Genomic DNA, 13,409 nt, shown 5'->3' on the forward strand with positions numbered 1-13,409 from the left:
CAGAACCTTAGGTCAATTTCAGTACTAGGTATTCAGAGGGCACTCAATGTTGTTAGATTGCACCATGGGAATTATTGTACAATGTGTATCCAAAATTGGGAAAGGTCAAATCTGGAAAAGTAACCAAGTCTTTTGAAGGTTTAAAAGGAGCGTCATAGTTATATGAAATTTTACTAGGAAGTTGTTTTCTGTCTGTCTTCTTTCTTCCTCCATTGTGTCTGAAGAAGTTAAACAATTTTGTTATAAGAAACTATTTTTATTATGTTATTCAATGTCTAGTGAGTATTTCTCAAGAGAAAAATTTTAATCAAGAAAAGATACACTTATTCAGGAAGTAGACCCCTTTTTTATCTTCTGTGAACTATTTACTGAACTTGAAGGTCAGGATCCAGTACTGATGCTTAGGAAATCAAATTAGACACCGCTGTGTTAAAGAACGAATCAAAACTTTTGTTTCATAGCAAGGCAGCTGTTCTGCATAAAGGCAGGACTATGAGTGGCAGGATTGTGGGTCATGTGGCAATCCAAATCTTAAAACAAGGCTGACCTCCACTCTAGATAATCAGAATAAAATCAGAATTCAGTGCAAATGCCAGTGTGGGAATAGGATCAACGGGTAAGGAACAGGAACAGGTAAGCAATTCAGATTTTTTAAAAGAAAAAAGACGCAAAGAGCTTGCGTTCAAATGAATGAGAGCCTCCACCTGCCTGCCTCTTTGAAGCCCATAGTTACAACTGAATCAGGTATGATTTGGCAACAGATGATGTTTGCCATACCCTGGCACTTGCCATCTAATCTTTTCAGTCATGGAATTCAACCAGAGAAGAATATAACCCATGTAACAAATAATTTGATATATAGGTCCAGAGCAGAAGTGCTACTGAATATTCTAAATTTAATATGGCCAATGAGCCTACATTTTAGATCTTATATTTTCTTGGGAGCTACATTATTCTCATTTTAACACATATTGAGGACCTACAGTCTTCTGATTGCTGAGATACGTACTGGCTCTAGTACCCTTGAGCTAAAGAAGATTATATTCTAGTAGAATGGGAACAAATGTATACTGTTATGTATACATAAATTTATTCATAAATTTCAATATAGTATATAAAGAGAATATGGAGAAAAAGTGCTATACCCTAATGTAAAACTTTGTAATAGGCCACTTGAGCATAGTACCTAAACGGATTTTTTTAAGGATTCATATGATTTAGCTTTGTGAGGAAGAAGGAGAAGCTAGTCTAACTAGAGAGAATATTATGAACAGGGTATGGAGAGTGTGTGTGTGTGTGTGTGTGTGTGTGTGTGTGTGTGTGTGTGTGTGTGTGTGTGTGTGTGGTGGAGTATAGGGTAACTAAAAGTAGCTCCAAAGAATAAAGGGAAAAAAAGGAGAATTAATCAAGCCTTAGCTGATAAAATGGGCTTTCATGGTATATTAATGAACTTGGAATTTATCCCAAGGCAAGGAATTAGGTATGAATAATGTGATGTCATATCTTCATTCAGGTGCCTCTGAGGAGTAGATATATGAAGAAAGCAACACAGAATAATAGTCCAATGTAGTAATCTGGATTGGAGATATAAGGACCTGGAGAAGAGGTTATTATTTTTTAAGGAGATGTCAGAGTAAGAGACGTAATAGATTTTGTGTCACGAACAATACAATTATTCTACTGTTATTATTTTTGTGGTTTATTACAAGATATAAAAAATTTATGTTAAGATAATGTGTTAGTCTGTTGTCTCATTGTTATAAAGAACTGCCTGAGACTGGGTAATTTATAAAGGAAAGCGGTTTTATTGACTCACAGTTCTTCAGGGTTGGGGAGGCCTCAGAAAACTTACAATCATGGTGGAAGGGGAAGCAAACATGTCCTTCTTTACATGGCAGCAGGAAGGAGAAGAATAAGGGAAGTGCAGAAAAGCCCCTTATAAAACCATCAGATCTCATGAGAACTCACTATCGGGAGAACAGCATGGGGAGACCGCCCCCGTGATCTAATTACCTCCCATGAGGTCCCTCCCCCAACACATGGGGATTACAATTCAGATTACAATTCAAGATGAGATTTGGGTGGAGACACAGAGCCAGAGCATATCAAATATATTTAGATAAATTGGATGACAGGTATATGTGTTTGTTTGTTTTTAAGTTACTAAGGTGTTTGAGGGGTTATGTGTTGGGACGCATATGAGAATCAGGTCAAGAACAATAGTTATATTCTGAACTGAAAAAAATGGGCTTGGATCTGTGTGTAAGGAAGGAGATGAGAATAGAAATTTGTTTATTTCCTTTGCATAAACTGAGCTAATAGAAACCTTCAGTTGACAGTTACCTGTCTGCAGAAGAGCTTCTACAAAACAACTTTTAATATTCCTATGGTATCAGTTTACACCTTTTCTAATATACGGTTAACACTTGTAACTGCGGCATGTAGAATCCCCAAAAATTTACATTTTCTTTAGCATTTGAAGATGTCATTCATAACCCATCTTACACTATTTTTGTCAAAACTTCAGCCATCATTCTTTTAGCTGTTTCAATAATTTGGAAACACCTCAGTGTCTATCAGTAGATAAATGTATAAAGAAAATTATGTATGTATGCGCAATGGAATATTACTTTGCCATAAAAAAGAATACATTCTTGTCATTTGCGGCAACATGGATGGAACTAGAGGTCATTATGATCAGTGAAATAAGCCAGGCACAAAAATAAAAATATTTCATGTTCTCTCACTCATATGTGGGAACTAAAAAAAGTTTGTCTCATGGAAATAGAGTATAAAAATAATAACTAGAGTCTGGGAAGGGTGTGTGAGTGGATGAAGAGAAGTTGATTAATGGGTACAAATATACAGTAAGATAGAAGGAATAAATTCTAATGATTAATAGCAGAGTATGGTGACTATAATTAACAACGTTTTATATATTTCAAAATAGCTAGAAGAGAGAACTTAATGTGCTCCTAACACATAAAAATTATAAATATTCAAGGTACCATAAACACTCTGACTTTATCATTGTTCATTCTATGCATATGAAAAAATAACATGTACCTCATGAATATGTGCAAATATTATGTGTCAATAAAAATTGAAACAAACAGCAAACAAAACTCCAGCTCTTATTCTTATAGTTGTTCCTTTAAATGCAAGGTGTTCTTTTTCTCCCCTCTAACTTCTTTCACTTTTGGTAGTGTTACTAACAAAACCCAGATATTGTTTTCTTTGTATTTATCCTACTTGGGATTTATATGGCTTCTTAAATCAGTGCCTTAATGTATTTGATCTGATATAAAGAATTATTTGCCAGTATATCTTCAAGTATTACTACTGTTTCTCTTATCTCTTATTCTGCTGTATCTGCTGTTAAACCATGTGTCAAGTTAATGATTTCGGTTATTACATGTTTAGTTCTAAAATTCCTATTTCATTGTTTCCTATAGATTCCAATTCACAGGTGAAATTTCCCATCTTGTCATCTATTTTCTGAATATATTTGGCATAGTAATTTTAAGCCTATGTCTAATAGTGCCAATATTTATTTTTATCTATGGGCCTGTTTCTATTGTATTTATATATTTCTTCTTTGTGGTTTTGATCTTGCATTCTTTGCACACCTGGTAATTTTTTACTGGGCACCAGACATTGTCCATGTCACATTTTAGAGGCTCTGGATAAAATTTTACCTTCCTCCAGTGAAAATTTTGCTTTCCTCTGGAAGACTGATTAGGACACATATCTTAAGCATTTTAAATTATTACCTTACTAATCAGACTTTTTAGACATTTTGTTTCTAATCATTCCTCCCATGAAATTGTAATGTCATGCCCCAGATAGACTGCATATCTGTTTTTGAATGTCTCTATATTTGTGCTTTATACATAAAAAGAGTAAGCATAAAGCTTATTCTTTTTTATTTAATACATGATTAAGAATGACTGAATAAAAAGAATAAGTTAAAAGTTAATTTAGGCCAGGTACGTTGGCTCTTGCCTGTAATCTCAACATTTTGGGAGGCTGAGGTGGGATGATCACTTAAGGCCAAAAGTTCACGACCAGCCTTGGTAACAAAGGGAAACCTCATCTCTACAAAAAATATTTTAAAATCAGCTGGGCCTGGTGGTGTGCACCTGTAGTCCCAGCTACTCGGGAGGCTGAGGTAGGAGGATCACTTCAGCCAATGAGGTCAAGGCAGCAGTGAGCTGTGTTTCTACCACTGAACTCCAGCCTAGGCAAGACAGAAAGACCCCATCTCAAACAAAACAAAACAAGAAAACAAGACAAATGTTAATCAGGACAAATAGCTAATGCATGTGGAGCCTAATGCCTAGGTGATGGGTTGAGAGGTGCAGCAAACCACCATGGCACATGTTACCTATGTAACAAACCTGCATGTTCTGTACATGTATCCCAGAACCTAAAATAAAATAATTTTTTAATGTTAATTTAACAACTAAAAAGCTCTTAACATTTAACTTTACAATTGTGTTTTCTGAGCAACTTTCAATGTATTATATATGCAAAATTCGCAATTTATATAAATACATAATAATAATAGCAATACACATTAAAATCATTTAAAACTAATGTTTCTGCCAAAGGTAAAACAACTGAAAAAATCATTCCTTAAAATTATTTTTAGTGAATTTTTCTTAACTTTTACATGATATGAAACAATAATTTTTAACTTAAGTAGTGCCAAATACTCCTTCAGATATTATTGACACTTGTTCTTCTAAGCATGTGACATAATTAATGATGGGTTGAATAATTTTCATAGAATGTAATTATAAAATTACATTCATTTTTATTACATTTTCAAAGTCCAAGTCACATGTAAATACACCATGGATCAAATGTCAATAACATCCATAAAGTAGTCATGTTTTAGGCTCCTGCAATCTGCCTCTGGTAATATGACTTTGAGATTTAACAATCAATCAAAAGAAAGTCACCTCATCACAGATAACCATTTAGCTGAGATTTGTAGAACTTACCTTGCATACATGTTGTTTATCTCCTGTGAGCTTATTGTCAATGTTGCTCATGTGAAGCCCAAGAAAACCTGATGAAATAAAATAAGTATTAAGGAATATGATCTTGTTGAGTAGAGTCAAGGTTTGGTGGGCTCCAAACTAAACAAGATTTTTTTTCTTACTATCCGAGGACCAATCTTCACTCCCTTGGAAGCGATATCACTCCTATTGAGAATGCATGAATTAGGAATTGATCAGCTTGACCCAATAAGGCACTGAGGTGATTTCAGGCTAATTTTCTGTCTTTGTGAGTGCTCTTATTCCTAGGCTGTAGATTTTCAGAGTTCTCAACAAAAAGCCTGGGCTGTGTACCCTTCCTTACCTGGCCCTGAACTCCAATTTTTGTCTTCTCAGCCCCTGGAGACTATTGAAGGCTCTGCTTAGTTTTGTTCTCTCTTAGTTGCCCTTTTTTTTTTTTTTTTTTTTTCCTTTTGGCCTCTAGGTCTCTTGCCTACTACTGCTTAGAAAACTTCAAATACAAAAAGTGGCATATAAAGATGGGTTCACTTGTCTGAGGTTCCCTTTTTCCTTCCATCTCAGCCCCCTCATATCCTGACTGCCTTGCTAATCCTGAACTTCAATTTTCATTTCCCCAGTCTCACGAGCCTGTCAAAAGTTTTGAGCTCCTACTTTCTGCTTGTGCTTTCAATCCTGCACAGCTTACAAACTGGCAAATGCTTTGAGGGGAAAAGCAGTGGAGGATTTACTTCAATGTGTTTACCTTCTTGGAATCTTGGATCATTATATTCTGGCTGCTGTGGTTGCTGTCTGATCCATTCATATGTGTTTTGTATTTTATGGAGCTTTTATGGTTGTTCACAGTGGGAGTGTTAGTCTGTTACAAGGTATTTTGTCATAGCTGGAAGCAGAAGTCTCAATCCAATGATGTGGATTAGTTGGAAGTTTGATTAGCTTCTGGCTGAGGAGACTGAGAAGAGCTCCAGGCAGATGTTGTATGAAAAAAAAGTGTGAATGTCGAGATAATCATTACAATTCTTAAGTTTATTTTTTTCTCTTTAAGTAAGCCTCAAATATGTTTCATGGCATCCTTATTCGAATGAAAATAAATGATAAAATGGAATTAATGTAAAATGTTTGCTTCATACACACCTTTAAAAACAGATTGTATATCTGAAGCACTACCATTCTGTGTCTGATCAGAGTGATTGCTCTATTTTCATAACCAAACCTGGAAGGCTAAAGGTTTCTTGATTTACCTGAAATGGAACAGTAAGAGACAGTATGTCTATATGTGACGTCTTTTTTTCTAATAATTTAGGATTGGTTTCTACACTAAGACTTTTCTAATTCAACCACCTATTAGTTGCCTTTTTTTTTTTTTCTTTTCTTTTATGCTTCTAGTCTAATTCTTTGTCAGCAGTCATAAATATAAGGTTCATTTTAGGATTTTCTTGGCCCATCTTTATCCATGGCTAAAATACAACATTGGACTGTTCCTCAAGTCACTCCTAGGTGCTACTATAAAACTGTTTCATCTCCTCACTTCCTAATACTGTTTTTCACTAGTTCTTTGGAAGGAGGAGGTAGAGTGTTTTCCTGGTCAGTCATAAAAGTGTAATGCTTTTGCCTTCTCTTCGAGGCCTGGTTATAGCAGCACCTAATTCCACAGATGAAATGTTATCTTGTGTATTGTTATGAAAAGCATTGACAATAGCTTTTTGGATTTCTCGTATTTGAACCGTCTCATGAAATAACTCAAGAGTCCAACTTATTTTTTCAGTCAATACTTTGGTACTTTTACAGTAGCTATTATCTATGTGCATGTTTAATTAGTATATTATTATAGTTTTATTAAATAAAGCCATTGACTTGATAGACTTCGCTCCAGATTCTTTACTAAATACTGTTATTATTTATTCATCCATTCAACATTATAAATTAAGCCATTCTGCCTGTAACCCCAGCACTTTGGGAGACCGAGGCAGGAGGATCACTTAAGGTTAAGAGTTTGAGACCAGCCTGGCCAACATGATGAAACCCTGTCTCCACTAAAAATACAAAAATTAGCCAGGCCTGGTGGTGCACACCTGTAATCCCAGCCACTTGGGAGGCTGAGGCAGGAGAATCGCTTGAGTTCGGGAGGCAGAGGTTGCAGTTAGCCAAGATCGCGCCACTGCACTCCAGCCTGGTCGACAGAGACTCCATCTCAAAAAAAAAAAAAAAAAAGCCCATCTTCTCTTTTAAAAGTTTCTCTTCTAGTGGAATGAATGCAATAACAAAGATATTGCTCTTGGAGTAAAGAAGACCAAAGACCCAACTACCTGGGGAAACTGAATAAGGCTGCAAAAAGAAGACAGGATATGTTTCTACTGGAATTGTCCTCTTATAAGGGAAACAGATTAAGGAAAAAGATAAGCAGTCAAGGAAAGGACTAATTTTAAAGACTGAGTGTTTTTCTAGTTTTTGGACCAAATAGGACCACTTCTGCTTCTGTTTCCTGTACCTGCTCTGCCTTTTGGAGTTTGGGTCCCTGTGGGAAAATGATGAGCAAAGGACAAGGCTATCCCCACAAAAAGAGAATGATCAAAGACCAAAAAAAAAATAATAATGGTTTGAGGAGGCTGTTGTTACATGATTCTTTGGAGACATCTGAGAGTAAAACTAACCAGCCTGCATGATGGGATCAATCCTCTTGTGAAATATTCATTCCCCTAGGTCACAGTTGAATGACAAGAATTTTTGAGAAGAATGTGTGTGTGTAGGGAAAATATTGATAAAAATTGGGTCTAATTCTTTTTTGTCCAGAGAGACTTTATAGGTCTTATCATTAACACTTCCTTTCTACCATTCCCTTGGATGTTGAAACACAAAGGTTGAGTTTGAACCCCAAAGTTAATTTTATTATAAGCACTGAGAGGGAAAAATGAAAAGATTATCACCTATTTATACATTTTTCTACTTTAATCACAATTAAAAGGGAATCTAAGTTTCCATATGTGCAGAAGACTAGATTATTTTATTTTATTTTATTATTTATTTTATTTTTCAGTCTCGCTCTGTTGCCCAGGCTAGTGGTGCAATCTCAGCTCACCACAACCTCCACCTCCCAGTTCAAGTGATTCTCTTGCCTCAGCCTCCCAAGAAGCTGAAATCACAGGTGCACGCCACCATGCCTGCTTAATTTTTGTATTTTTAGTAGAGAAAGGGTTTCTCCATGTTGGCCAGGCTGGTCTCGAACTCCTGATCTCAAGAGATTCTCCTGCCTCAGCCTCCCAAAGTGCTGGGATTGCAGGCATGAGCCACCATGCTTGGCTTTTATTTATTATTATTTTTTTTTATTTAATTTTTTTTTTTTTTTTTGAGACAGGGTCTTGCTGTGTTTCCCAGGCTATAGTTCAGTGGCATAGTAGGCTTACTGCAGCCTCAAATTCCTGGGATCAAGTGATTCTCCCGCCTCAGGCTCTGGAGTAGCTAGAACTACAGGCATGCACCACCACCACGCCTGGCTGATTTTTTTTTATTTTATTAGAGACGTGGTCTCACTCTGTTGCCTAGGCTGGAACTGTAGAATTTTTAAAAATACATATATGATAGCCATTCAAATTTGTAGAGATGCACAAAACTTTGCTTCCTAGGAAGGCACAATGATAATTTCTATCTCGAATCAAGACTATTTAACAGTAGTGTAATTTATGTTCCCCATTTATTTAGATTACTGGTGTTCTGTCCTGTTAGTGTCCCCTTTGCTAAGATATTGGAAAATGTCATAAGCTTAATTTCTATTTACTTCAACTCAGCATATTTTGGGGTGGACCCTAATATTTGCCTATAGAAATTTTCCCATATTTTAAAACTCCAGAAAGAAACATGAACTCTGCTGTGTGTCCTATAATGTCTAGTTATCTAATATTGACTGAAATTTCAAGTACAAAGAATCTGATAATTATTTCTGTTGTAGACAGAATATTTCTGAAAGAAATTGATTCTGATATTAGCATTTTTTTATTATGGCATGCAAAACAAAAACCTCCAAAATTATTTTCTCTAGAACCTTAATCCCAAATATAAGTTCTCTGTACCAAATTTTCCCTCCCTCCCCTACCAATCTCCCTTTTAGTTCTACTTTATTTCAGTAGTAGAAATAATGCTTTCTCATTTGATGGGCTTCTATTGTAGAACCTTAACAACTTATGGCCCTTTCTTGTTTAGGAGTCTGTTTCCAACCTTTTCCCAAAAGTATGAATTCTTTGAAGGCAGAGACTATGTTGCATTAGTCACAGAGATATACAGTAAAAAATGTGGTTGGAACTCATTCATCTCTAGTTTTCCTTTTCTTCTTCCTCATGCAAAATCTTTTTTAAGCAGAGATTCGAAGCAAAATGAACTGTGTAAATGGAGGCAAGGTAATAACAAACAAACATAATTCCTCCAGGCCCCAAGAGCCAATGTATAAACCATTTTTCAAACAGTATTTTACATTATTCCTCTTTTTAAGGCTGAGAAAGGATGAACACACGAGAAACACCACCTTCATCTTTTAGTAATAGTAACTTCTAACTAACTAGTCTCCACTGAGAAGTCATTCACGGAATTCCTGGGATGTATGAATACTTAGAGTGTACATGAAAGACCACATAGTTAGAGTTTCAGGAAAGGGACTACTGTAGAAAGAAAGGATATTATCTTAAACTGGTGGATTTCTGTAATTGACAACAACTTGATTTCATTTCTTTGAATAAAGCATAATGCTCAAATTCCTGCTGAATCTTCATGATTATTCTAGGAACTGTAACTCTAAGTTTGAAACCTAAAGGATTGTTGTATGGATTATTTTTTTCATTTTTCTATAAGACTTTAAATATACAATAGGAGTAATTAAAGTGCTGAACCTTTCTAATCATGTTGACGTAACGGGGGAGCTGCATCACATAGCAATTCACATAATAACATTTCTAGTGTCTTGTCAGACTGACTAAATAGACTATATTATTTTTATTTATTTATTTATTTATTTATTTATTTATTTTAATTTATTTATTGAGGTAGGATCTCTTTGTCACCCACGCTAGAGTACCGTAGTATGATCATGGCTCACTGCAGCCTCAAACTCCTGGGCTCAACCGATCTTCCTGCCTCAGCCTCCCAAGTTACTAGGACTACAGGCATGCACTACCAAGTCCAGTTAATTAAAAAGAAACCAAAAAAGAAAACTTTTTTTTTTTTTTTTTTTTTGTGTGTGTGTGTGTGTGGAAACAGGGCTTTGCTATGTAGCCCAGGCTGGTCTCAAATTTCTGACCTCAAGCAATCCTCCCATCTCATTCTCCCAAATTGCTGGGATTACAGGCATGAGCCTCCATGCCCAGCCTGGTGATATTGTTTATTTATGCTAAGACATGTATAAGTCTGCATAAAGCATACAGTCTGATGTTGAATCTAGAACAACATGTAAACAGGTCACACTAATCTAAGAAAAGACTGCCGTGAGGAAAATAAGTACTCCACACTGATATCTTAGTCTTTACATGGTATTCTCATGGTTCTGCCTGGATTTCCTTCAGATCTTTCCCTATTGCCGCCTCCACTACCCACTTTTTTTCTTTTATAAAATCAATTTCATTTTATTAACTTTTCCATTATTTTCTCATTATTTCTATCACCTCCTTTTTTGGTTTTCTGTTTTGTTACATTTGTCTGTCATCTCCCTGCCTTCCATTTTATTCTTTTATTTCCTCTTCTCAAACACAGGAGTAATTTTCCCTTGCGACTCTTCCGTATTGCAGCCAATCTTAGGATTGCATAACAACCCATGAACAAATAAATCTCCAGAAACTTCTTTTTTCAGAAATCAGATAAGAAGCAAGACCCAGTAGAAAGAAATCTGCTGGAGTTTGATCCAGTGTCCTATCTCAAGATTGCTATCCTTTGCAAGTGTGGCTTCTTCACCTTCCTGTGATGTCTCCTCTATTCCTGAAGCTGTGGCTCAGAAAGAACAAGACCAAACTCCCAGAACAGAATGCCAAACTCTTTTGAAAGTGAAGCAAGATATTCAGCAGTGGCTTTTTCAGGACCTCCAAAACTGCATTCTGTTTTAGAATAGCTGTTTAAATACCAGCTTAGAAATGCCAGACCTTTCCTAAGGACACAATAGTAAGAGATTCTAAAGCAAAGAAAGTTGGCAATACATCTTCAATCATGCTACTTAAAAAAGTAAATCATGCTTTATAGATCTAAACTTGGCCTTTCCAAATACACGTGTCTGCCGACACTGGTGATTAATGGATGACACTGAAGCCTGGCACCACGGGGCCTGATTAATGGCAGTGACATCATGACTTTTAAATATGCTATTAATGCTGGAGCCCATGACAAATGCAAATATGACACGTGGATTTTCATGGCATTTGCATAGATGCAGAAAAAAATTTGTAAACCACCTTTCCCCTTAGGTTAATTACTGACTTATAAGGCAGCATCTAAGGGCAGTGAACTTCACTTCTTCTGCCTTATTTGGGAAAGATCTTAAATTTTTCTAGAGGTGTTGGAGAGCTATAAAATTTCATCTCTTCTACTCTCCTAAGCTGACTCTAGAATATAAATATATCTATAGAATTCCTAACCTTGGATGTTCTTTCAGAAACAGTATCCTAGGGATTTGAGTGCTATACTCAGGAAAATTAAGTCAAACCTTTGTGTTCTCTATTCGGTTGTCTTTTTACACCCTCACTTGCCCCAGAGAGGAAAGAGGAAATAAGGGGAAAATCATTTCATCATTACCAGCCAAGGGAAAAATGCTTCAGCCTCTTCTTCCTGAAGGTTGGAGTATGGATTCTTAGCACTGTATATCTTTCTGGATATAGACTTAGCTCTTCCTAAGAATCCTTACCAGGATTCGACTCCACTTCCAGGGTCCCCTCCCCATCAGATATGTTTGCATGTGGTGTATCTGAAGAGTGTATGCACACACTTGTACCTCATTCTACATTGAGTCACCAAAAGACAACTACCAGGGTGGAGCTGACCTCATATAAGATCAGTTCTAAGAAATGTCAGCAGGGAATAATAGTGGCAGATGAAGAAGAGCGCTTGAGAACTTTTAAATTCCCAGTATGACATAGGAAAGATAAAGAATATCCAAGGATCTTTGGGTCATCCTCAGGTTGAGGAAGGTATATTAAGCATTCAAGAAAGATCAAGGTGGTTGGAGAATAGAGCTGTAGAAAACTTTAGAAGTAGAGAAGTAGAAATTGGTTGGAGTGGTACTTTAAACAAAACTACACACAGAAAATGGTAAAAAGCACTATTAGTTAAGGGATTATTTAGCACCTACATCATGGATAAATTTCACAATTTCCTCAAGGTAGCTGTGATTGTCCTCATTTTTTCTATATGAGATTTGGGATGCTGAGAAGGTAGTTAAATTGTTGAAGGATTCAGAGCTTAGAAATGGTAGACTTGTATCCATACGTCTGACTTTCTCGATGAAGCTTTATTAGTTTTTCATTACATTGCAGAATATATGTAAAATTGAAATGATATTATTTGAAGCATCTGAATCACTGAATCATCAGCTAGGGGTACATCCTATTTCCAAAGACTGGGTCAGGGCCAAGGGTATATTTCTGAGATCATGATCTCTAAGATCTTGTTTAGTTCTAACATTCTGTAGTTCTATGACAATTCATCTCAATGAATACTATATCCTAACCTTTCTCTCACCCCACTGCCCTTTTCTTTCACCTCCTGCTCAGTCTGACTGCCCTCCATTACTAAGCTGCATTCTTCATTTTGACTACACAACACACATGATTTTAAGAGAAAATAATTGGTTTCTAACCGCAGGTATAGTAATTGGCATTCACTACAGTCTTGAGCCAGTTGGGGTAGTTGTGACATTATAAGCAGAGAGCTTGACCTCTGATTCCAGAGAACAAAAGACCTGGCAAAGAGACTGTTTGTATGCAAAAAGTTAACCTTGTAGGGACAGAAATAGGAGACAAGGATAGCAGGAAGTAGACAGCCTAAAATGCAAAGAAATGCATTTTGCCTCCACGACTTAGTGTTTTGTGTAGGTTCTTCTTCCCTAAATGTCTTGAATATTAGCAAAGCCCAAGGGTACTCACCAACACAAAACACTAAAAATAAAAAATGGACAAAAACCCTTAAAACTAGCTTAATCCACTTATGCATTTTTTTTTAATTTTCATTTTTTTGAGACGGTGTTTTGCTCTGTCACCCAGAATGGAGTGTAGTGACACAATCATAGTAGCCTCCAACTCCTGGCCTCAAGCCACCCTCCCACCTTGGCCTCCCACAATGCTGAGATTATAGATATGAACTACCATGCCCAGCCCACTTATATTATATCATTTTTTGTTTTTAATTGTACTTTAAGTTTTGGGA

At 36.2% G+C, this 13,409-nt stretch overlaps 2 long non-coding RNA genes across 2 annotated transcripts in view; one reads left to right on the forward strand and one right to left on the reverse strand.

Moving 5' to 3' along the window:
- Nucleotides 1-13,409, forward strand: part of LOC126949253 (uncharacterized) — a 659,876-nt gene that overhangs the window by 416,519 nt on the left and 229,948 nt on the right. The window lies entirely within an intron of this gene.
- LOC126949254 (uncharacterized) overlaps nucleotides 1-13,409 on the reverse strand; it is a 70,141-nt gene that overhangs the window by 31,432 nt on the left and 25,300 nt on the right. Inside the window, exon 2 of the long non-coding RNA XR_007723637.1 lies at nucleotides 5,010-5,077. This is a non-coding gene — a long non-coding RNA (uncharacterized LOC126949254). The remainder of the gene's footprint in view (nucleotides 1-5,009; nucleotides 5,078-13,409) is intronic.

Source organism: Macaca thibetana, chromosome 2 (assembly GCF_024542745.1).
Source record: "Macaca thibetana thibetana isolate TM-01 chromosome 2, ASM2454274v1, whole genome shotgun sequence".
NCBI lineage: Eukaryota > Metazoa > Chordata > Mammalia > Primates > Cercopithecidae > Macaca > Macaca thibetana.